The 26,110-nt window shown below is 49.1% G+C and overlaps 1 non-coding gene across 1 annotated transcript; it reads left to right on the forward strand.

The window, feature by feature from the left end:
- The first annotated feature begins 12,760 nt into the window (after positions 1-12,760).
- Positions 12,761-12,862, forward strand: Rnu6-592 (RNA, U6 small nuclear 592). Its single transcript, XR_015685040.1, has one exon. It is a non-coding gene; the product is annotated as a U6 spliceosomal RNA (small nuclear RNA).
- The last annotated feature ends 13,248 nt before the right edge of the window (positions 12,863-26,110 follow it).

The following is a 26,110-nucleotide window of genomic DNA, read 5'->3' on the forward strand; positions in this document are numbered from 1 at the left end:
TGACCCAACCAGGATTTGACCGGGTTCTTCCGGACGTCCTGTCCAATGAGAGCTTGAAGGCGTGTCCAAGGAGCCTTCTGGCCCGCCTCCCATCCGTGAGGTGGTTTTCGGCTGTCAAACAAAAACGGTCTGCTGAGTCTTTTTAGCCTTGCTTCTGTGTGTGTGTATTTAGGGCTGACCACTTGAGACTGGATATCAGGGGTCTTAGCAGTGGAGAAGGCGAATTCTCTCAGTAGCCATTGATTGGCGGAAGCTCTTTATCTAGGGATGGGCCCTTGTGAGATTTTTTTCCCCGTCCACTTTGGCATGCCCATCGTGATGTTTACATCCTATTGTTGAGATTTCATGGGTGCAGCTTTCCTGCCCTTGAGGACACGGTGTGCAACACGGGTAGTCCCTAAAGGCATGCGCCACCATGGCCCAGGCACAACGCCCTTAGAGGGAATTCTGTGTAAGAATGATGGGCTTGTGTCATTGGGCACCAAGTGCTCTCCTCACACCACACACATTCTGACCTCAGGGCAGGAGGCAGACACACTTCTTCTGGTAAAGACTTCTCTTGTGAGGAGGAATAGATTAGGAAGGCGAAAAGTGGATTCAGACAAGGCAGCCTAATTCAGGCAGGAGATGCATCCTGGGGGCAGGAAGGTGGGTATGAGAAGGAACTTTGGGAAGTGCATTGGAGGATATTAGGAGACCCTAGATTTCTAAAGTGATTTCTCTCAGTCAGAGAGCTCATTGTTGTTGGATTAGGAAGCCACAATAGGGGCTGGATATAGCTCAGTGGTTGAGTACTGGCTCCTCTGCAAGAGGCCACAATGGCCCGCGACTAAAGTTCCAGGAAATCTGACAAATATTTCTGGCATGCATGTGGTTCACAAACAGGCAAAACACTCATAGCCATATATTTTTAATCTCTTAAAAATTTGAAGCAGAATAAATCTGCAAAGTTTAGACAGTTCAGCATTTTAAAAAGGAAAAGCACAAACTGATGTGAAGTATTTATGATTATTTGAATTGAAATACCCATCCAGGAACCCAAACCTGTGTGTGTGTGTGTGTGTGTGTGTGTTTATGTGTATGTGTGTGTATGTGTATATCTGTGTGTGTATGTGTGTATGTGTGCGTGTGTGTATGTGTGTATGTCTCTGTGTGTGTATGTGTGTGTATGTGTATGTCTCTGTGTGTGTATGTCTGTGTGTGTGTGTGTGTGTGTGTGTGTGTGTGATCATGCCTGACCTTCTGTAGCTGGAGTTACAGGTGGCTACAAGCTGCCAGCATGGATGCTAGGAACTGAACTTAGGTCCTCTGGAGCAGCAGCACTCTACCGCTGAACTATTGTCTATCCCCTTCTGAGCACACTGAGCCATCAGCTAACAAAGACACTGGCAATGTGCACTGAAAAGCAGCTGAACTAAAGGAGTTGTAGTTCTTGGCCTACCCTTTCCAATTCGACCTCACATTTTGCCACTACACTACCCTGGGTGGTGAAGCCAGGAGACTCTTCACAGTTTTTCACACACTGAGAAAAACTTGCAATGTGTATTTTTGTCATCCCTGTTTTCCAAGCATCATTGGATGGTTTAATTTTCCGGAAAGGAGACCGTGACTAAGTAGCATGCTCTTTTACTGCTGAGTGCAATTGCAAATTAACAAATTGACAGCTTCCTATCCTCATACCTCTGTGAGTCTGACACACAAACTTCCGAGCCCTTTTTGTTATCTTCCAGAGATGACAGTAAAATATTAGTTGCACATTGCATCCCATATCGGGACGTATGTATAGCACCTGCTTAGCAAAATTTGCAGCATAGTCTAACCACTTGTTGGTTCTATGAGGGTCTGACTTGGTCGGTACGTTTTGTTTGCTGAATGTGGTGCTCATACCTCTGACTGAGGAGAAGTTGGGTTCCTGAACCTACAAAGCTGCTTCTAAACTACATGGGGGGGGGGGGGGTTAGGGGATTTAGCTCAGTGGTAGAGCACTTGCCTAGCAAGCACAAGGCCATGGGTTCGGTCCTCAGCTCTCCCCCCAAAAAGGCAAAATAATAAACTATATGGAGCCTCAGTTAACATCCTCTTCCAATGTAGTAACACTTTCGGTTTTCAGCTGTAATCTCTTCTCCTTATCATAGAAACATGACCTTAGAAACAGATCTCATGCTGTTCCTGTCACAGTGGGCTCCCAACCCCTCTTCCCTCCACCACCTAGCTGTCAGCTTCTCTTCACCTTTAGGTTTATGTGTAAGCTTTAACTTCCCTGGGAATCCTCCATGATAACCGAAGCCTAGTTTGGTGATTTCCTTGGTATACATGGCACTCGAATGCACACATCAGGCAGTCTTACTGTTGGCCTTGCTTTACTGCATTGGCAGCTTCCTAAGGGTAAGGACTGCTTTGCTGCAGACCTCTGAGACCTGGACACAGAGGTAGACATTCAGGAAAGATGTTGTGAGCCAGTGAATGAATGAGGTGACTCTCTTGACTCATTCAATCCAGTCCTAGATCAGGACATGGCCAAAGAACAGTGACTGGGTCTCATTCCATAGAGGAATGTCCGTATGTGAACGGAAACCAAGGAGAAGGGCAGGAGGGGAGGGGAAGGCAAGGACCAACCCGAGGGCATCAGACCAAGCTTCTGAGAGACAGAAACTTGGTCCTGCCTGGGATCTGAGCCAGGGAGGTCAGGCTGGGAGCTGAGAGGAGCCAAAGGGATCAGGCAGCCAATGAAAGCGGTGTCCACACATTTAGCATTTAGGGAATGCTGTCTCCTGCATGTGTGGGTCTGTGTGAGGAATAGATGGTGAATCAGAAAGCCTGTCCTCCTAGAACATGCATTGAGTGGCAAAGGAATTGGGGGGCTGCTCAGCGGTGGAGGGTATGCTTCCATGTTCAAGGTGCTAGGTTTCATCTCTAGGCCCCCTCCCACCTGTCATTATACCTAGCAAAGATAATGTCGAAGAAAGATCAAGCCCATGGCGTTTTATTTGTTTTTCTGCACCCAGCCCCTTCGGATTCAGTTTCCAACAGGCTCTGGAACATGAGGTGAGTTATCCAAGGCTCAGAACTGGGGCACACCAGTGTGGAGACAGGTTTGGTGACCAACACCCTTAACACCCCTCCATCCACTGCTCTAGGACTAAGGACATTCTGGGCCTTAGCTGTTCACATGTGCACTCAAATCTCAGGTCCTGCCCCTGATACATGGACTTGGAGAAGGACGGCTGTCCTATTCTCTGAGGTGACCCAAGACGATAGAAAGGGGGCGCTAGCTGCATAGCGGACCCTAATTCTGCAGGAAAGCACAGTCAGGGAAGCAGCGTAACAGTCCTCCTACCCAGGGCTTTGCAGAACACTGAGTACTGTCCGCAGTGTCCCTTTGGAGGAACCAGGAGTGGAGAGAGTGTTAATCTTTCATCAATGAGTAAAAGGAAATCTTTGGACAATATTTTCTTCTGAGCTTCAATAGAGATGGGGTATAACTCATTGTATGTGCAAGGTCAGTCTACAGAGCACACAGTAGGTGCTTTCTTTAATATTCCCTTGCTGGGACCACATGAAGCTCAAGAAGAAGGACGGCCAAAGTGCAGATGCTTCAGTCCTTCTTAAAAGGGGGAACAAAAATATTCATAGGAGGGGATATGGAGACAAAGTTTGGAGCAGAGACTGAAGGAACGGCCATTCAGAGCCTGCCCCACATGTGGCCCATACATATACAGCCACCAAAACTAGATAAGATGGATGAAGCTAAGAATGCTGACAGGAGCCTGATATAGCTGTCTCCTTAGAAGCTCAACCAGAGCATGACAAATAAGCAGGTGAATGCTAGCAGCAAACCATTGAACTGAGAATGGGTCCCTGTTGGAGGAATTAGAGAAAGGATTGAAGGAGCTGAAGGGGCTTGCAACCTCATAAGAACAACGATACCAGCCAACCAGAGCTCCCAGGGACTAAACCACTACCCAAAGAATATACATGGACTAAGCCATGGCTCCAGCTGAATATATAGCAGAGGATGGCCTTGTTGGGTGCCAACGGAAGGAGAAGTCCTTGGTTCTGCTGAAGCTGGACCCCCAGTGTAAGGGAATGTGGAGGTGGGGGGTTGGAAGGACGGGGGAGGGGGAGGGGAACACCCTTATAGAAGAAGGGGAATGGGATGGGATAGGGAGCTTATGGCCTGGAAACAGGGAAAGGGAATAACATTTGAAATGTAAATAAAAAATATCCAAGAAAAAACAATATTTCCTTGCTGGGCCTTTAGTCTCCTTGGACTGGATGAGAAGTGTAATGTTTACTTTTGGCCATCAGATGGCGACAGGGCATTCATATAGGCAGGCCCTCCATCTGCTGGTGGTAGGTGCTCAGGATATCCTGGAAGAGAAGTTGCAGCACTGAGAGATCCCAGTCTAAGCCTGAGCTCAGCAGCCCCCTGAAAGGCTAATGCTAGTCCCAGGGCCAGTATTCTTGCTCCCCATCTGGTCCAGCACGGCAGGTTGTCATCAATTGTGTGACAATGACCCACAGGACATGGGCGTGAAGTCTTTCACAGGTTTCTCTTCCAAAAGGAATAACGATTACCAGGTCAGCTTGTCATTCCAAGGCAAAATGAAACCAAGTACAAGACCAGGCTTCAGAGCTTGTTCATAGAGTTTACGTTGCCAAGCTAGATCTTTTCAGAATGCTGTCTAGCCGAGACACATTCAGAGTAAAGCTAATGAAATTTAAGCACCGTAGCCCCGCAATTGCGCGTAGGTTTTTCTGAAGGCGTTGGGAGGCCCTGGATCATCATCGTGCTCGTGTGGGAGCATGTTTTTAACTGCATTTGGTTAAGACATCCGTCCCTTTCCAGCCATGCCGTCCTCAGTCACACTTTGCTGGGTGTCTCAGGAGTATGGGGACTTGGCTAAGGGGAAGTGAGCTGGGAATGGATGGGATGAATAGGATGTATGGGTGTGGCCTGCAGTCGCTTCCGTAGCTGCTCATGTCTTCTGTGGGAGTGGCTTCCAGGAACACATGCCCCATCCGTGACAACTTACGGATTGTGAGGTACCAAAAGGGATGAAGCCCTCTTGACTTCCAGAGCCATAATCCATCCTGTGGGAAATCCATCAGGGAGCAGACGTGTAAAGCTAAACAGAGGAGCCAAGGAGCTGGTTCACTGGGCAAAGCGGTCGGCAATACAAACAGGAGGTCCTGAGTTCCGGTCCCCAGCATCCACATAAAAGTCGGGCATGTTAAAAACAAAAACAAAACAGAACTCATCAGTTACCTTTGCACTGGGTGTGAGCAGAGACAGGGAGTTTCCAGCAGTTTGTTGACCAGGCAGTGAACGAACACAAAACACGGTCGCAGAAAGACCCTGTCTCAGAAAATAAGGTAGGGCTGCCGACATAGCTCCGGGAGCAAAGGTTTTCCATGCAGGGCTTGCCAATCAAAACTCCACCCGAGATAGGAGTGCTAGAAGAGAACCAACTGTTCGAGGTTGTCTCCTGACCTCTGCTCACACACCCCTTGCTCACTAAACAAACAAATGAATATAGGGGCTGGAGAGGTGGCTCTGTAGCTAAGAGTACTTGCTGCTCTTGAAGAGGACCCAGGTTCAGTTCCCATCGTCCACCCTGTGTAATGCTCACACCTATGTGTAATGCCAGGTTTAGAGAATCCAATGCACTCTTCTGACTTCCAAGGGCTCCAGGCACATAATTGGCACACAGACACACACATGCAGGCAAAACACCCAGACACATAAAATAACAAATCTAATAAGTAAAAATGCAGTTTAAAAGTAAATCAGGGGGGCTGGGGATTTAGCTCAGTGGTAGAGCGCTTACCTAGGAAGCGCAAGGCCCTGGGTTCGGTCCCCAGCTCCGAAAAAAAGAACCAAAAAAAAAAAAAAAAAAAAAAAAAGTAAACCAGGGATGGTGGTGCACATCTGTAATCCTAAAGTCGTCCTTGGCTTTATAATCTGAGGTCAGCCTGTGATTCTTTAGTCTATCTCCTACCTGCCTTCAAAAAAAAAAAAAAAAAAAGTGAAGGAAGGAAGGAAGGAAGGGTGGGCTGAGATTTTAATAACAGAATTTACCCATATCTGTGTCAGTACCACAAGCATCAAGCACAGCCAAGCAGACCATGCTGTCTGTCCCTACATTGCTGCGGTCTGAATCTGGAAAACCCCCAAGGCTGTACACTCATTTGCGTTTTGCTTTGTTTTGCATTGTTTTGTTTTTGAAACAGGGTCTCTTTAAGTAACCCTGGATCCTGGAACTCACCGTGTAAACCTGGTCTCCAACTCACAGAAATCTGTTCGCCTCTTTGTCTGGGACTAAAGATGTGCTCAACTCCAAGGCCACACGTAAAATGCTAAGCCTCCAATTTGCTGTTACTGGGAGGTGAGGGAGTCCAGAGGGAGGTGTTTTAGGTGATAGACCCTTGAAGGCGATTTGTGGGGTTCCAGCCTCCTCCTCCCCTCATTGACTTCCTCGCCACTCAGGAACAGGATTGTGCACCACTAGACATGGGTCTAATGCTCCAAGTCTGCAACAGAGCAGAACCCCGGAAACCCTAAGCTTTTCTCTCTCAGCAGCAAGCCCGGTTTGGAGGTTCTGGGGGTCAAAATCAGGACTTTGTACAGGCCAGGCAATTATGCTAGCAGTCGAGCCTCACCCTAGCATGTTTACCATTGTCTTTTGGTGAGGGTTTCAGCTTCTGTATGGCAAAACCCTGTAGTATTTAATAGTATAATGTCTGACTAAAATGTAATTGTTTCTCGTTTGTGGCTACAGTTCATTTCATGGTGTCCTAAGAAATCTTTCGTCTCTAAATTCATGAACATCTTTTATAGATTCTTTTATAGACTTTATTTCTTTAGTCCACCTTAAGTGTGATCAAAGGAACAGATGCTTTTCAGATCCATTCTCTCCCTCCCCCTCCCCCCCTCCCCTTCCCCTCTCCATCCCCTTCCTCCCTCCCCTCCCCCTCCCTCATTGCACACATATAACATTCTCTGTGATTTTTTTTTTCTTCTTTTCTTTTCTTGGTTTTTCAAGACAACTTTTCTCTGTGTAGCTCTGACTGTCATGGAACTCGCCCTGTAGAACAGGCTGGGCTCAAATTCAGAGATTCCCCCTGCCTCTGCTTCCTTAGTGTAGGGATTAAAGGCATGTGTCACAGAGCCCAGATGATTTTTTTTTTATGTTGACATTTTTTATTTTTTTCCATCTTTATTAACTTGAGTATTTCTTATTTACATTTCTTTTTTTTTTTTCTTTTTTTTCGGAGCTGGGGACCGAACTCAGGGCCTTGTGCTTGCTAGGCATGCACTCTACCACTGAGCTAAATCCCCAACCCCTCTTATTTACATTTCAATTGTTATTCCCCTTCCTGGTTTCCGGGCCAACATCCCCCTAGTCCCTCTCCCTCCCCTTCTATATGGACGTTCCCCTCCCCATCCTCCCCCCATTACCCTTCCCCCCCCAACAATCAAGTTCACTGGGGGTTCAGTCTTGGCAGGACCAAGGGCTTCTCCTTCCACTGGTGCTCTTACTAGGCTATTCATTGCTACCTATGAGGTTGGAGCCCAGAATCAGTCCATGTATAGTCTTTGGGTAGTGGCTTAGTCCCTGGAAGCTCTGGTTGGTTGGCATTGTTGTTCGATTTTTTTCCTTAATATAGAAGTTTTTCCTTAATATATAAGTTCCTTTATAAGTCTATCGCCCACAGCCAAAATTTGGTTATTTTTATTTTGGTTATTTTTAAATATTTATAAATGTCTAGCCTAATTCCATTGAGATCAAACAACATACCGTACCTTTGAAGCTTGTGTGGATTTGTTTTGTGTCTAGCACAGAGTCTATCTGAAGAAGTGTTCTGGGAAACGTTTGAAAAGCATACATGTTCTCAGACCGGTGAGTTGGCATTTACTGCTAAATTTAAAGACCTGAGCTCCATCCCTGAACCCATGTAGTGGAAGGTTAGAACCAACAGTTGAAAGTTGCCCTCTGACCTACCTCTTCATGTGTACCTTGGTACAACTATGTGAATGTGCACACACACACACACACACACACACACACACACACACACACACACACGATAATGTAGTGCAAAAGAAAAGATGTTTGAAAAACAAGACATTTATTTGTTGGGATTCAGACCCACAACAAGAGGCTGAGGTACACATTTTACCTACCAAGGTAGACCTGGCCTCCAGGTTCTCCAAGCATCGCTCTGTCTCTACCTGTCATACCCTGTCCTCTACTCTGAACTTTCCAGCCCAGGCGCTGGACTTCCCCTCCCCCAGAGGCTTTTTCCTACTTAATCCAGACACTTTTGCTCCCCCTCCCCACTTGCCTCTCTCCACCTCTCCTTCCTCTCCCACCTCTCCGCATACACATGCATTCTCCCTCTCCCTCTCCCTCTCCCTCCCCCTTCCCCTCCCCCCCCTCTCTCTGCTCCCTTCTGCCTCCCTCCCCATGGCGACTTCCCTGGCCTAGTTCCCAATAAACTTGCCTTCATATACTTAAATCTGGTTTGAATTCACTCATTTCACCAGTGGAGAAAAACATCAATATCCCCCAGACCCCAAGTACAGGATTCCATGTTTTTGTTTGTTTGTTTTGTTTTTTCTGATTTGTCTTTATTTACACTTGGTTTTGAGCTGCTTGTGCTATATATATGGCAAGTAGTTTTCTCACTGTGACTGCGAAATTACCCATTTCTTCTTTTATGTGTCAGTTTTACTCTAGATACATTTTGGGGCATGTAATACTCATAGAAAGTTTAAGGTGTCATAGGTTCCTGGTCCGTGGCCCTGAGACATGTGAAATCCCTCTCATCTCAGGCCATGTTTGCTTTGTTGGGACACAGCCTTGCTGTGTCGCTCAGGCTGGCCTGGTGCTTCTCTGTAAGCTTAGGCTGCGCTGATCCTGAATTCATGTCGTTCTGCCTCAGCCTCCCTGAGTACGGGGATTCCAGGCCTGCACCCCTGACCCAGCTTCCTAGTAAAGTTTTGGTTCTATGACCAAGCCAAATGAGATTTGCTTTAGTAAAGTGGTTTCGTTGCGTTTATCGTCTCCCATCTTTCCATTTCCAACCTTTCTTTGTCCTTACGCTTGAAGTCTGTCTCTTACAAGCCCCATGCAGTGGTGCTTTCCCTTTCTCTGACGTCCCTCGGACACCCAGGTACTTCGTGTGTGTGTGTGTGTGTGTGTGTGTGTGTGGTGGGGGGAGATGACACGTGGAGGTCAAAGGACAACTTGCAGGAGTTGGTTTTCTCCTCCTACCACATGGGAGCTGAGGATCAAAGTCAGCCATCGGTCTTAATGGCAAGAGCATTTACCACTGACTCACTTGTCTACCTTCCACCTAATGCATTTATCTTTTTTCTTTTCTTTTATGTGTATGGATGTTTTGCCTGCATTCATGGCTGTGCACTATGGAGGCCAGAAGAGGGTGTTGGGTCCCCTGGGACTGGAGTTGGTTGTGAGCGAACATTTGGGTGCTAGGAATCCAACCTGGGCCCTTAGAAAGGATAGCCAATGCTCTTAACCGTCTCCCCGGGCCCTTATTTATTTTTGAGGCAGGAGCCTCTCTCACCGAGCCATTAGTACTGCCAGCAAACCCAAGGGTTACTCCTGTCCCTACCTCCCCAGTGCTGGTATCCAGGCATGCATGAAGTGGTAACATTTGAACTCAGGTCCTTGTGCTTGTCCAACTTTTCTCTGTAGGTGACTGGTGCGGGCAGTTTCTTGTTCATATCTTTGGAGAAAACCTATACCCCTGAACCCAAAATAGTACACATATTCCACACCCCACTTAAAAAGGGAACAGTTCACCCACAAGTTGGCTCTATTGCTCTATCCCTTCTGTAATGAATGGTTCTTTTACTGACTTCCCTTGGGGTGGGGGTGGCGGGCTCTTGTGTGACTCATTGCTATATAAGTCCATCTGTCCCTCAGCTGACCACAAATGGCCTCTCACTGGACACTCCCTCCCTCCCTTCCTTTTTTCGACTGGCAACATATCATGGAATCAATCACTCCCCAATCAATTCACAGAACACTTCCTCATTTCTTACGACAGACGCACACTGTTCCCCATATGCTGGACCATGATTTATTCAGGCCTCTAGGATGGGCACTTAGGTTGTTTCCAGCCTGTCCCAACCCAAACTCTGCTGTAGTGAATCACTGTGCTGCGGTTTTCTACACTTGGGCTAAGAATCTGGGAGACACTGGGTGGAAGGGCGTGTGCATCTGTGATTTGTCAGCCTTAATTACATCTCCCTATTGGGTCCATAGCAACCTGTATCTCGCTGTTCGTGAGACCTGGGTGAAGGTCCAGGGGTCTCTAAGGTATATGGCAGTGTCTCGGTCCTGGGGCCTGTGAACAATTTCACCTTGAAAGGTTTTGCAAGACTGGAGGCAAACCTCATTCTCTTGTGTGCCTTGTGCCTTCAGAGGGTGTCGGATCAGATGGCTATGAACGCAAGAGCAGCCTTGAGCCCTAAGCCATCTATCCATCTCCACTCCCCTCAGTCTGGGGACTCCATTCTCCTTTGCAGGAGCTCATGATTGTTACAGTTTCTCTTTCCACGCACCTGACCCTACTCTCCCCAAAGTCCATGTCTGTTTCGTCTCTAGCCTGCCCAAGACCTACAGGTTACAAGCACAACCTTTTAACAAACTCGGAGGATTCTGGCTCTCCTATCTCCCCCCTGCTGCATCCGTTTCGTTCCTTACCGCCAAGTTCCTAACTGTGGCTCCAGGGCCTCCACAGGTCCTGGTGTCCTTGCTGTGGACACCCCGTTTCTAGCTCAGAGAAGTTTGGCGACCTTACTTCTATGAGGCCCTGCCTGTGGTGAGCTCGTAGCATCCCACCGGGTCTCCCTTCTCCCTGGCCTTTAGTTTCCTAGAACTTGGCAGAAATCAGATAGACTTGGAATTCATGTCCCTGGTGAAGAAGCTACCCAGCTAAGGGAACTGAGACCTGTGGGGGTGTCCAAGTTCTGAGGCCTCCTCCGCGGTACTGCCACCAGGAGGCGCCATGCTCCCTCCGCAGCGTCAAGAGAATGGCCTAGGCTTGGTGAGCATATTCCATAGGGACTCTGTTCTCCTGCTAAGGGCAGCAAAATCTACTGCACTAAAAACTAAGGAATTTCCCCAGGTCCTTGGCCACCTGCTGTCAGGAGGAAGAGAGAAGGAAAGAAAGGAGAGAGGAGATAGGTTATAAAGGCTTTGGCAGATGACCTTTAAAGTCACCATAGGCACAGGCTCTTCTATCCAACCACCAACATCAAGTCTGCTCCGGACGAGGAGACATTGAAAAGAATTTCTTTCCCGATTGCTGAGAAAGCAGGAAGGACCGCTCCAAAATGTGTTTCCATGGTGACACACATAGCTACTTAATGAATTTTTATTATTATTTGTGTGTGTGTGTGTGTGTGTGTGTGCGTGCCCGTGCTCTCTCACGTGCGCGCGCGCGCGCGCGCACACACACACACACACACACACACACACACACACCATGATGCTGGGAAATCTCTCAGGTCCTCAGTAGCCTCGTACCCCTGAGCCATCTCCCAGCCACCCTCCACCCATTCATCCCTTGAGATAGGGTCTCATGTAGCCTAGGCTGACTTCAAGCTTGCTACACAGCCAAGGTGACTTTGAACTTCTGGTCTATTTTCACCCATCTCCTCCTTGCTGGCATGTCACCACCATGCCTAGGACAGACAAGCACTCTTCCAAATGAGCTACATTCCAACCATAATGCTTAAAAAAAGACAAAAGACAAAAGAAAACCTGGGTCTCACAGGACCAGGGTGGCCTCTGTCTCAGCCCCCCATGTACTAAGGTTACAGTGACAGTTATGGCATTTCCGTAGCCAGAGGGATAGTGTCTGCAGGCTGTGACTCTCCTCAAACTAAGGAGAAGTTTCCCTGTGGGACGGGAAGGGGATAAAGAAGGTGAAACGTTGCGAGAACTGCTTCTAGGCTCAGGGGCCATCATTCCCAGCTCAGAGGCAGGCAAAGGCAGTCTAAGAGAAGGACACCGGGGTTCTGGCGTTGAGGGTCACTCCTAGAAGGGGAGTCTCTCTGCAGTTTTCCCACACCCCTGCAGGTGCCTCACAGCTCCATCATGGATGTGGACCCCGTTCCTGGATCTCCCTGCTTTCTCCCTGAATGAGAGATGTGGGGGCTGGGCTGGTTCTTACGATTTTTTTTTAAAGCAAAGATGGGGGTCACTCTGTGCCAACCAGTTGATGTTTTGTTTGAGGAGAGGTTGGTGCAAAGATACACATTACAAAACGTCCATTTGAACCGTTTCTAAGTGTGGTTCACGCACGAAGCTCATCCTCGCTGCTGTGCTGCCATCACTGCACTGAACTTTTGCCTTGTAAAACTGGAGCTCTGTCTCTGTCAAGCACTGAAGTTTCCCGAAACTTACGCCCTCAGACGAAGACATGCTCCAGGGACGTGTGGGAACAGAAACAGAGACAGTTTGTTAAGGGAGAAAGAGAAGGGCAGGCAACAACATGGTGAAGTGGGTAAAGACACCACACCAAGCCTGAGGACCAGACCAAGCCATACCTCCATCCATCAGCTGCAGGGTGGCACACACCTTTAATCCCAGCACTTGGGAGGCAGAAACAGGTAGATTTCCATGCTCTCTTGGCCAGCCTGCCCTTCATAGTGAGTTCCAGTCCAGCCAGAGCTGCATAGGAAGACGCTGCCCCAAAACAAACAAATGAACGAACAGTGTTTGTTTTAGCACAAAACAATACTGAAATTGGAACAATACAGAGGTTAGCATAGCCCCTGAGCAAGGAGGGCACACAAGGCTGTGAAGCATTCCATATTAAAGTAAATAAAAATTTCAAAATACAAGTTTTTAAAAAGACAGGGACTGGGTTGGGGATTTAGCTCAGTGGTAGAGCACTTGCCTAGCAAGCGCAAGGCCCTGGGTTCGGTCCCCAGCTCCGAAAAAAAAAAAAAGAAAAGAAAAAAAAGAAAAAAAAAGACAGGGGCTGGAAGGATGACTCAGTGGTTAAGAGCACTGACTGCTTTTCCAGAGGTCCTGGGTTCAAATCCCAGCAACCACAAGGTGGCTCACAGCCATCTGTAATGAGATCTGATGCCCTCTTCTGGTGTGTCTGAAGACAGTTTAATTGATTAATTAATTAATTGGTAAAGACAGAAGTCATACATGGTGGTGATGGTGTGCACTTTTAATCCCAGCACTCAGGAGATGGAGGCAGGGGGATCTCTGAGTTGGAGGGGTAGCCTGGGCTACATAGGAAGTTCTGTAGCAGCCAAGACTACACAGAGAACCCTATCTTGAAACATTTAAAAAAAAAAAAAAAAAGGCTGGACAGATGGCTCAATGGTTAAGAGCACTGCTGTTCTTCTAGAGGACCCAGGTTCAATTCTCAGCACCCACAGGGCAGCTCACAACTGTCTGTAACTCCTGTTCCAGGAGGCCTGAAGCCCTCACACAGACACACATGCAGCCAAAACACTGATGTACATAAGAAAACAAAGCAGCAACGACAATAAAAAAAACCAACCAAACAAAAAGAACCCAAGCCCTCCCTCACCCCTTCCCCCTCCCCCAGTCTCTGTGAATCGTTATAAGCTACTGAACTGGGTAAATGCTTGTGTTCAGGAGAACTGGGCTACGAGACTCATGATCCTGCCCACACCGTCCCTCCAGCGTGTGTATGCAGCAGGCTTTTTTGAGCATGCTTTATTTCCTGTAGACTCAGGTAGAGACAAGTCTTCCAGAGCAGTCTTGTCAGCTGGCTTCTTGAATATGCTAATCCTACCATCCACATGGTCCCCATTCAACTCTACCTCTAGTACTGCCTCTAGGCACCCTAGAGGGATCCCACAGCCCGAGCCTTTTGCGACTGGCTTCCTTCAAGTACTGTGGTCTCTATAAGGTTATCTGTTGTAACACATGTCAGAATGTTTTTTTTTTCTTTCAGGGCCGGACCATATCCCCCGTAACGCACATTCGAGTGTTCACTGTCAGTGGGCTTGTGGGTTACCACCACTTTCTGGCTACTCTTGGTGTGCCAGGATTCTCCAGACCGGTGGTTCTCAGTCTTCCTAATGTTGTGACCCTTTAATACAGTTCCTCATGTTGCAGCGATCCGCCCCCTCCAACCAGAAAATTATTTTCATTGCTATTTCATAACAGAAATTTTGCTACAGTTTTGAATCGGAATGTAAATATCCGTGTTTTCCAATGGTCTTAGGTGGCCCCTGGGAAAGGGTTGTTCTACCCAAAGGGGCCACGGCCCACAGTTTGAGAAATACTGCTCTAGGGGCAGAGACCCAATACATGAACATACATTATTGCTAGGTTTGGTTACACAATGGTCAGTGCATCATCCAACCATGGCCATCTTCTTACTGGAGCAGCTGAGAATCAAACTTCCCGGGCCCCGGGACTGGCAGTCTTGGCTGCCCCAGCCTAGCACTGAAGACCTGCAGTACTCCTGGAGAGTCAATGGTTTCAGTCCGCCATGGAAGGCCAAAAAAGCTGGCCTTAAAGTCAGAGAAGGATGGCAGCAATAGTGTAGATGACCTTTCACAGGAGTAGATGCACTTGCAGTATAAGAGAAGAACAAGCCGGTGAAACCCCAAAGCCTTCCCTTCCAACCTCCTTATATTTGGGCCTCTCCCTATTCAGGATGGATCTTCCTATTTCAGTGGATGCAATCAAGAATGTCCCCAGGGGCTTGTCTCATAGTTGGTTCCATATCCGCCAAACTGACAAACAAGATTTACCCTCACAGTAAGCAATGCTGTGACCAGCTCGAGGCCAATCAGCTTCCCTTGGCTTTTTGGTTCTGGCTTTGGGCCAGCTACGCACACAATAAACAGTTCGAGTTTTGTTCACGTTTTGTTTTACGTGGTCCTGGGATTGGAACCCAGAGCCTCCACTATGTTAGTGCTTCAACCCCACAGCCGAGCAGTTTTGCTTTGTTAAGATTATTTGCCTTTATGTGTACTGGTGTTTGGGTGGTTTTGAGCTGTGCTCTATGTGCATGCAATTCCAGGAGTGACCAGAAGAGGGCGTCAGATCCTCTGGGACTGGAGCTCGGAAATGTTGCGAACTTTCATGCAGGTGCTGAGACTAAACCCGGGGTTCTCTGCAAGAGCAGCAAGTGCTCCTGACCACTTACTCATCTGTCCAGTCCAGCATTCTGTGTTTTTGCAAAGTTTCACGCTGAGGCTCTGGAGACCTTATCTGGACAGGCTCTTTCCCTTCTGCAGCTCCAGAGAACGCAAACTCAGAAGAGGAAGCCATGGCAGAGATTTGGGGAACACGACAGGGTTTGGACACTGGACATATGGATCTGTGCCCAGGACACAGGCCTCGTGCTGAGCTTTATGTCCATTTATACCTCCATTCTAGCAGTCACGGGTCCCCAAAGCCTGGGAAACAGAGGCCAGAGCCTGGGGTCACGCCTTCTTGCTGTGGGCACCTTAGGTCTCAGGATAGATCTCTCATTTTGAAATTAGCATTACGGTGACAGAGGGCAGCAGAGAGTCCGATTCCCAGCCTGTCATCCCCACCTCTCCCTCTCCTCAGCCTGGGGCTCCTGATGTTCCCACTTGCTGACTCTCCCAGAGGTCTCCAGGGCTACCACAGCTCAACTAGGAGCCACCTTCAGCTTCACCCCATCATCCAAAGACACCCAGAGCCCCCACATCTCCAGGTTGGGAATGGCTTTCCCAGCCTGCATGCTACCAGCCTGGTCCCTGAGACCAGGCCTCACTTCTTCAACACAGCAGCTGCTAAATTGCCCAGAAAGGATGCCACTAATGTCCTGCAAAGAACACAATTTGCAGGCTGAGCTGGGACAGGGACACCCACACCCTATCTGTGAAGGGCATTTGTGGGGTACCCTCCCTTCGAACTTTCTAGAAAGGCCCCCGCCCTTCTCTTTCTTGCCCTGTGGACGGGGGTGGATGGCAACACCAGGGCTTCCTCTTTCCCCAGCTCGCTGGGCAGTGACAGAGCAACTTGCAGGGTCACCAAGGGCCACCCAACTGCTCTGCCTGTCCTCCCAGATGTCCCAGCTTGTGCCTGCAGCAGCCGGGGGCTGCTGGGAGAGGGCTTATTTGCACAAGGGTTTGGGGTGCTGGGGCAGACCCCTTATCTCTCAGCCAAGGGCCTGCCCTACAGTTGAGGCTTTGTAATCTGACATTGTGATTTCTCATCCTTGTTTTTTTCCCCACCAAGGGAAGATTTGCTGAGTCATTCTGGGGAGATGGTGGAGGGGGTTGGGGGTCTAGGCAGCTGGAGGGCTCTGATAAGTCTGAGGCTGAGCTAAGGGGCACTGGGGAGCCGGTGGGAGGAAACCCAGAGCTGACAGTTTCTAGCTAAGATTGACGTCTTCTGTAGAGTTGCCCTGAGGAGACTGAGCCCAGAATCCTGAAGCTCCGAAGCTTCTCAAGAGGACAGGGCAGGGCTCTGGGGTGGGGGTGGGGGAACGTGTGCCTTCCCTGCTTCTCCACATCCTGTGATTGTGTGGACAGTAACAGTGGTCATGGTGGGATACATTAGATCACTTTTTTGGTGTACACATTGACTGCATGAGGCCCTGGAAGGGTAGTGCTGGGCCAGGCCTCTCTTGTGGGAAGAGCTGGGACAGATGGGAGGGGCCTGGAGAGGCCTGGAGGGGTCTGGTCTCTTTGGCCAGTCTCAGCACCTGTCTTCTTCACTGAAGGCCATCTTTATTTTAACAGATCAAATTCCCTGTGCTTCTTCTGCAAACACTTCCTGACTCTTAGGGTTGGGCCTAGAAACTCCCTTAGTCCCCAGTATCATTTTCCCCCAGGTCTTACCTCACAGGGAGTAACCCAGAGCAGAACCAAGGAGTCCTAGGGTCTCTCTAACTCTTAGGGGGAATTGTTTTCTAAAACGCTGGGACCTATCTGATGCCACCAAATCCTCAAATGAGATCGCAGGCTCCAGGGTCTCCTATCTGCTGGGGTGTTGAGCCAGTGGCTAAGAAAGGTGTGCCTGCCTCCCTCCCACCTCTACACTTCTCCTCTGTACACTTTGTGCAGAGTGCTGTAACCTGGCTTCTAGTGCCTGAACCCCCAGCCCCTCTCTGGGGCCGGGCAGTTGAGTGGACCACACACAGTCTTGGGAATTATGCTGGGCTTAGGGAGAGGCAGACAGATCGGTTCAGTGAAGGCAGAACCGGGGGCTTCCCCAGGGCTTGGTCTACCTCGTTTATTTCTGATTCCCTGAAGGCCAATGTGCAACCACTGCCCTGGGGAAGGGGGGTGACTGATACCCCTGAGTCTGTGGCCACATCCCCTGCTGCTCCCAAAAGGGACTTTGGGCACAGGAAGAGCTGCCCACAGTGGTCGCTTTGGTCCCTTCCTGCTGCCCAACTGAGCTCAGAGATAAGTCCTTGTGTGGCCCAGAGAGGCCAGGGGCCCAGGCCTTCCCCAGAAATCATGTCAGAATCCCCCACGTGGAGGAAGGGGTCTGAGGACCATGATAACCCCTCTATTTTTAAGAGATCCGGGAGGAAGTTCTAAGTCACCCTTGGCAGAAATAGCTCCGAGCTTCTGCCTAGCTCCTGTGGCTGCAGCTGGTGGCAGGGTGAGTGAGGAGTGTGTCACAGTTGGGACCATCACTTAACGGCAGGGTGCCACCTGTGCCCCAGGCTGACCTGGAAGGTTGGGCCTGTTCCCCCAAACCAGAGTTGTCCCTAAGGATAATACTGACAGCCACATTTATTGTTCCCCACTGCCTCACGGGAGGTGCTGAAATCATGACACAAGTTGCAGAAGAGAGGGAGCTACTGAGGAAGCATGGAGTCTGGGTTGGAGCAGGATGGTTGGGAGAAAGCAATCTGCCAGGAAGGGATGAGCCACTGGGGTAGAGGGACAGGAAAAACAGAGGCCCAGCATCAGGGACACTGGCAAGTGCTGGCTACAGCATACCATCTATACATCCACAAGTGGTGCAATCTCTCTGGCCTCAGTTTCCCTCCCAGGGAAATGGGAGTAGTAGCAACAGTCTTCAAACTTGTTAAATACACTTCTTGTCCCATTGTCTGGTGCTATGTGAGTCCCTGAGGAATGTTAGAGCTTAGCTTCTTGTCAGCCATGCCAGGCAGGAGGTGAGCAGCAGACTCATCAAATGTCTCTTTTCCAGTGTTCATGGATCTCCATGGTGTGGTTTCTTTCCCCATCATTGCCCCCTCCACCCTTCATTCCCTCATTCAGGAATTGACAGAAGAGTCTGGGCCTGGTGGCCTACCCATCATCTCAGTACTCCGCAGGCTGAGGCAGGAGGATCAAGCCAGTCTGGCTATGTAATGAATTTGATACCAGTCTGGACAACATAACACGAGTATGTTTCAAAAAGAAAAGAAAAATGACAAAAAGCAATCTACAGGTTGCTGGGGAGGCAGGTGGAAGATCCAGAATCCCAGAGATGGACAGGGCAAGGGACAGCAAAGGTGAGGAGCCTTCTAACCAAAGCACCCAGCCATACCCGCAGCCAGCACCCCATACACCATGCTCTCCCCATCCCTAGCCCCCATCCCACACACATGTCCAGGGCTTCCTTCCACACAGGGCTTTGGTGAGGCTTCCTCAGGCACCCTTTGACTTGGTGAGTCCCCTGGCCATCACTACCCTCACCCCATGCTACACCCCTCTCTCATCAGATCTGTGTATTCTGTGCCCCCAACCCCCAGGCAGAAGCTGAGATTGTTGGCTGGCATCCCCAGACCCTGACCTTTCTTCCTAGAAGGTTGCCTGGTGATGACAGACCAGTAATGGATGTGCATGAGTGACATTCAACTCAGTGAGACAGATGATTGTTGTACTTTTGCAAGGGTCCTGGGTCCAGCTCTCATTATGACTCTCCTGGACACGTGACTTGCAGTTACCCAAGTCACCTACTTGGGCCTTGTGTAGGCAGAAGGGGGACTTGCAGACACAGACTCTTGTCCTGGGTGGGAAGGCCCAGCTCACCACCCCTCTTCCCTAAAGGCAGGGAAACACAGCAGGAGCTTCCCCCTTTCTGTCTGTCTGTCTGTCTGTCCGTCCGTCTTCTCTTCTTTCCTTCTTTGCTCCCTCTTTCTTTCTTTTCCTTTTATTGAATTTCTTCCCTCTCTCCCTTTATTGTTTATTTATTTATTTATTTCAGACAGGGTCTCAAACAGCCAAGAAGCTCAAACTTACTGTATTGTTGAGAACAACACGAAATTCCTGACCCTCCTGCCTCCACCTCCCATGCTGAGCTCAAACTTAGGGCACAAGCTGAGTGGGCACAGCACCAACCGAGCCTCATTGCCCCTTGCCCTTTCTCTCTCTTTAAAAACAGAACACATAATCACCCTTCCCTGGGTTCCTCTCCAAAACACTTTTTGTTATAAAAACCATGGAAACCCCAGAAGAAAATAGCAAAAAGGATATAAAAAAAATTCACAGTAAAGTTAACACCGACTGGGATCTGTGACTCCCTCTGTAGATGGCTCTTAGGGCAGAGAATCAGGCTCAGTGCAGCTCTGCTGAACACCAAGTGTGACATCATCCCAAGCGACTTTCCCCTTGTGCCCCAGAGCCTTAGAGATGCTGGGATAGTAGGTCTCTGAGGATCCTGCCTTTCCTGCACCCCTGGTCTCCTGGGCCCTTGTCTTCAACCTCGGGTATCTACTCTGACTCTGAGGTTCAGTGATTTTACTCTTGGGCGAGTCTAAGCTCATCAGCAAAGGTCATGACATCCAACAAGTGCTGGGCTGGACAGCCTAGTGGCTTTGCTTAATGGAAAGTGAGTCCAACTGTTACCAAGTGTTACCTGAGAACTTGGGGCAGAAGGAGGGGGTGGCATGGGAAAGAATGGTGACGTGTCTTCAATGGTCTGTGCTCCTAAAGCTTCTCCTCATGTGTTCTGAAGCATTGGAACCTTCTAGAGAACAGGATTGTTTTTCTCCAGAACTTGCCCAAATGCTGGACTACAGCAGCCCTGCTCCCCAATTGGTTGGATGTCCATGACAGGGTCCTCAGCTTGGGCTTGCCTGGGGGTTCTCAGCTGTGTCTGCTAGCGTCACAGCAGTTGTCAGGGTCCCCGGGAACCTTGAGGCCTCTTTCCCCCTCCCAGCTCTTGTCTTTGGGTAAAGTGGTTGGAAGTCTTTTTCTCCTGTTCCTCCGTTTCCCGCGCTCTGGCCCACTGTGCCCCTGATAACACTTGGAAGGCGCTATCGAGCCAGGAGTGTCCTCCCACCCAGCCCACTGCCAGGCTCCCTGCTGACAGTTGGCAGCCGGCAGAGGCTGATAAACTTATCAGGCCAAACCTGAGCATGGCTAGGTCAGAACGTGTCCTGCCTCAGATTTCCCTCCAGTTGCCTTTCTGCACTCCCAGTCCCCAAGAAGCACAGGGCCAGCCTGGCTGGCCCCTGGCAGGGCCCAACCCCAGCTAGATCTATGGGGGCCATTGGGATGGCATCTTCCCAGAACGAATACTGTGTATCCTGGGAAGGGTCAACGGTCCACCGTCTAGACCTCAGTTCCTAAAGGCCCTGCTCTACCTAGGAAATCCTTTCCCAATTGTCACAGATCCAGGTCCTTGTGGACCTAAATTTACTTGGGACAACTAGGTTTCAGCCCCAAATGACAGGACCTAGCATTTGCTATGCAACATTGCTAAGGCAAAAAGAAACTTGTCCCCAAGGAGCCATCATGTACTCACGTAACAGGAGCCTGAGAGGCTGGCAGTTTAAAGGGAAGGGGTAGGGGGGAGCCAAACCTCAAATTAATATAAATCTCAAATATGAAACTCAAGTTATATTTGAGCTGTGGGAGTCTTTTTTTTAATACCAACGATAGTGTTATCATTCATGCCTGTTGCAGAAAAAAAGGCATACACGCACGCACATACGCACATGCACACACACACCCTCTCACAGTTCACAGTGGCCCTGCGTGCTCCTCCCTTCCATGTATGCTTGCAACGAACAGAACAGTATCATAAAGAATATGCTGTTTTATTCAAAAAACTTTATCTATGTTTGTGGGTGTGGTGCTTTGTCTGTCTGTCTGTCTGTCTGTGCATTACCTGTTTACCTAGTGCTCTCTGAGGCCCTGGGACTAGGTTATAGATGGTTGTAAGCCAGCCAGTGGGTGCTGAGAATTGGGTCTGAGTCCTCTGGACTAGCAAACAGCCAGTGTTCTTTTTTTTTTTTTTTTTTTTGTTTTTTTTTTTTTTTGGAGCTGGGGACTGAACCCAGGGCCTTGTGCTTCCTAGGCAAGCGCTCTACCACTGAGCTAAATCCCCAACCCCTACAGCCAGTGTTCTTAACCGTCGAATGATCTGCCCAACTCTGTGTATTGATTGTGTGCTGGTTCTTGGCCTGAAGTGTGCACAAGCACCTTGCAGAGGTCAGAGACATCAGATTCCCTGGTGGTGGAGTTCCAAGGGATTGTGAGCTGCTCAAAATGGGTTCTGGGACCCAAATTTAGGTCTGCTTCAAAAGAAGGACTCGCTGTGAACTGCTGAGCCAACTTTAAAAATCTGTATTGACTTTTTTTTTTTTTTTTTTTTTTTTTGTTCTTTTTTTCGGAGCTGGGGACCGAACCCAGGGCCTTGCGCTTCCTAGGCAAGCGCTGTACCACTGAGCTAAATCCCCAACCCCCCTGTATTGACTTTTAAACTACCTCTCCACTTGAAATAACTTCCTTTGTGAATGTCTTAGTTCTTAATAAATTTTTTTTTTGGTTCTTTTTTTCAGAGCTGGGGACCGAACCCAGGGCCTTGTGCTTGCTAGGCAAGCACTCTACCACTGAGCTAAATCCCCAACCCCTCCTCTCATGTTTTAAATCATGGCTCTGTGGCTTTATACCAGCTAACATGATGGAAATGATCGTTATTTTGTTCAGGAATGACGAGAAAGAGTGGGTAAAGGGGGCAGAGAGATGGCTCCATGGGGAAAAGCACTGGCTGCTTTAACAGAGGTTCACATCCCAGCATCCACAGGGACAGCTCACAACCATCTGTAGCTCAAGTCCCAGTCGATCCAGTGCCATCTGTCTGGCTTCTGCAGGCACCTGCACATAAAATCATGAGTGCATGTACACATAAAATAAAAACAAGGGACTCTTAAAAAACAACCAAAAACCCTCATAAGAAAAGGCTTGGGTATGGTTAGGTCAGGCTCTTTCTCCCCCATAAAGTTCCTCTCCTCGGTTGGCAGGCTCAGGTTGGGAGTGCCAGACAAACAGATCTCTGCTGCTTTGAAGACTGCTGTGCCCTTATGCGCTGGTGCTTCTGCTCAGCCTTATAGACAACCCTTCAGACCAGTTCTTAAAAAGCACACTGTATACAGACCAGCCACCAGCCATGTGGCCAGCTGGTTCTCATGGCCCCTGAGAGTGCTTTTTTCTTTTTTTTCTTTTTTTTTTAAAGATTTATTTGTTTATTATATATAAGTACACTGTAGCTGTCTTCAGAAACCAAAACAGGGCATCAGATCGCATTACAGATGGCTGTGAGCCACCATGTGGTTGCTGGGATTTGAACTCAGGACCTCTGGAAGAGCAGTCAGTGCTCTTAACCACTGAGCCATCTCTCCAGCCCGCTTTTTTCTTTTTTATAGACAGGATGCACACCCATGGCCCATCCCCCGGAAGTGGAGTAAGGGTCAAGGGTTGATCACGGTTTGAAAACGTTTTCTGAGGCCCCTGAGATAGCACGTGAGACTGAGTGGACTTGTGGAAGGGAAAGGAGAACTCCCACAGAGGAGACACCATGGACATGAGGAGAAGACCTGCTGCTCTCCTGGAGTGCTTGGGGCAGAGACTGGTTCTCCAATATCCTATCCCTGCTCCTGCCTCTCCTTTGTCCTGGGACACTTTCTACTCCCCAAGGGCCATGGTGGTGCCTACCTACCTCAGTCACCCTCCAAAGCATAGCTCCCTGTTGTTTCTGTCTTCCCTGTCTTCAGACCCACAGACAAGGATCCGTTGTTGCATTTGAACCCAGAGGGACAAGATTCTTCCTTATCCTCAGCTCTTCCCGTCTGGAACTCCGCCCAGTCACCTGAGAGGACTTATGGGGTGTGTAGGGCATTGACAGGATTGAGCGAAGGGCTGTCAAATCTGGGGACTGAGGTCACCCATGAAAGTGGGGTCACTAAGAGCAGCAAGAGTTAGGGCTCAACTGAATGATAGGATGGGCCACACCTGGGCTTTAGGGACCCTTCAGGGCTGTTTCAGTCTTAAAGGTAGCGTGGACTCTCACTTCTCCGCTCTCAAATGTCCAACATCTGGCCTTGCCTCCTGACCTCCACCCATCAACCTCCTCTTCTCTGACAGCACGATCTAGCTGGGGGTACAGAGAGGCAGTATGGAGCCAACTCAGCCGCTCACAGTCTTCAGCTGACCTAGGGAACATTTCCATCTTTATCAGGGATTTACCTGGCAGCCATGGGCCAGGCTTCACCCATATTCAAAAGGAGCACAGAGCCCAGTGCTGGGGCTACAGTGCCAAGCAGTCAACCAAGGAGAGATTTTATATGACAGTCCACTTCCTGATGTGGCCAATTTGTTTCAATATTAAAATGTTGGTTTTTTTAAAAAATATTTCTTTTATGCGTGTGTGTGTGTGTGTGTGTGTGTGTGTGTGTGTGTGTGTGTGTGTATACACGAGTGCTGGTGGTGCCCCTGGAAGCCATAGGCTGGATTTCCCTGAAGCCGGACTTACAGGCAGTTGTGAGCTGCCTGATGTGGGTGCTGGGAGTCACACTTGGGTCCTCTGCAAGAGAAGCAGCTCTTAAGCATCGAGCCATTTCTGCAGCCTGTGAGCATCTGTTTGGCTCTTCTCCGGTGAGTAGCTGACTGATGCCCTGTCTTGGCTCACCAGCACCACCCGGTATAGGTTCCCCCCTCCATACCTCCCCTGCCCTCCACAGAAGAGTTAGGGCTGGCAGCCTTCTTACACCCCCCCCCCATCCTCCCAACGCACTCTGTAGCTCCTGAGTCTGCAGCTGGAGGATTAAAACTTTGAAAGCTGGATTCTGATAGGGTTCCTAAATGTCTGTCCCTGTGACCTTGAGTGAGGGCCTCCCAGTCTGATCTGTAACAATTGGAAGGGGACAGGTGATTTCCACAGGGCTGGGTGGTGTCTCTCAGTTCATACAGTGATACAGGTGGTGGAAATTTCTGGCCAGGTAGGAAGCTAGGAAGGGTCTTTAACAAATTCCAATAGATGGGCGGGGTCCACCACACCCACTGACTCTGCTTTCTTGATGTACAGTGTCCTGACAGAGACAAAGACTGTAGCTAGCTGTGTTCCCACTGGACAAAACTATCACAGGCCAGTCTGTAAGGTACCTCCAGGCTTCCTCAGCCCCTGGGCTGCTGTCTGTGTGAAACCCATCCTACAGAATTCCACTTATCTCTGGGTGCAGAGCCACTCCAGCCCAGCCTAGGCCATAAAGCCTTCGCAGCCTGCGCCCTGGTCCCTGCTCCCTTGGTCTGTGATGTGAAATGGAGAGCCAGCCTACTCCCTTCTCTGAGGCCTCTGTGGTCCTATCCCCTTCTGCACTGGGGGTACCCAGTGGATAAACAAACTGACTGTGCCTGGCTTCACCCACTTTCCACCTCAGCCAACATGGAGGATGTGTCTACCGGTTTCCCTTCTCTGCTCAGCTTTCTCCTGGCCCCACCCTGCCCCACTGCAGAAGTGGCTGAAACCCTGATATTGTCTCGGTTTTGTTTAGCAAACAAAATACATGCAAATCAAGTGTGCACAAGAGTGTGCACATAATGCATGTAGGTTCAGAGTAATCACTACCTTCACACTTTATCTCCTTACCTGAGAGGTGCAGAATTTCACACACACACACACACACACACACAGAAACATACTCACACACACTCACACACACAGAGCCACAGACACACACAGAGACACAAACACACACACTTACACACATACACACTGACACTCACACACACTTACACACAGACACACATGTACTCACACACACACAGAGACACAGACACACATACACAGACACACATAGACTCACACACATTCATATGCACTCACATGTACACACATACACATACACACAGACACACAGACATACACTCACACACAGAGAGACACAGACACGCACACAGACATACACAGAGACACAGACACCCACACACTCACACACATACACACAGACACTCACACACTCACAAATACACACTCACACTCACATAGATACAGACATAGACATACATATGGAAACACACACACACACACACACATACACACATGAAACAAATACACACCACATGGGGTTAAATTGTGTTTTGTAGAGAAGCCATTTGAAGACAATGGGATTCTTTGGGTTTTGGTATTAGGAATTGACCCAAGGTTGCACACATTCCAGGCAAGCACTGTACCATTGCTATAGCAAAGCCCATGGAATTTCTTTTCTGAATACCTTCTCATCTCCAGGAAGCTGGGCTCTGTGAACCTCAGTTGTCTCATCTGTAAAATGGGACAATGTGCCTTGTGGAGGGTTGTATGGACTGGAGAAAATGTATGTAAACGCTCATGTCTATGCCTTTCACCAAGGCCAAAACTGTCTACAGAGGACTGTAAGCAGCTCCTGGATCATGGACATGTGGTACAAATAGCTTAGTGTCAGAAGAGAGAACCTCTGGCTTCATGGAGGAGGTGGCACTGGCATGCCCTTGTTGGTGGGGCAGGACTTTAAAGAAGAATGCTGAGGGCTTGCTGTGTGCACTGCTTTCCATGGGTAATCTCACAGAATCCTGCCAATATCCCCACCAGGACGGGACTGCTGTGATTACAGTGTAGCTCAATGAAGCTGAACTCCAGAGAGGTTCAGAGCCCCACGTGAAGTCACACACTTCTGCCACACCCACAAGGCAACACCAATGAGGTCTGGGATCCCTTCGAGCTGCGACTGGAGACTGACAACTGCCCGCAGCAGCTCTAGGCCTGTCCTCCTGAACACCTGTCATGGTTCTTCTCTGCTAGCTCCTTGTCAAGGCCCTCAAGTCCTCAGGCAGTCCTGGCGCCTAGTAGGCCCTTTACAAACAGGG

This window comes from Rattus norvegicus, chromosome 3 (assembly GCF_021556685.1).
Source record: "Rattus norvegicus strain SHRSP/BbbUtx chromosome 3, alternate assembly SHRSP_T2T, whole genome shotgun sequence".
Taxonomy (NCBI): domain Eukaryota; kingdom Metazoa; phylum Chordata; class Mammalia; order Rodentia; family Muridae; genus Rattus; species Rattus norvegicus.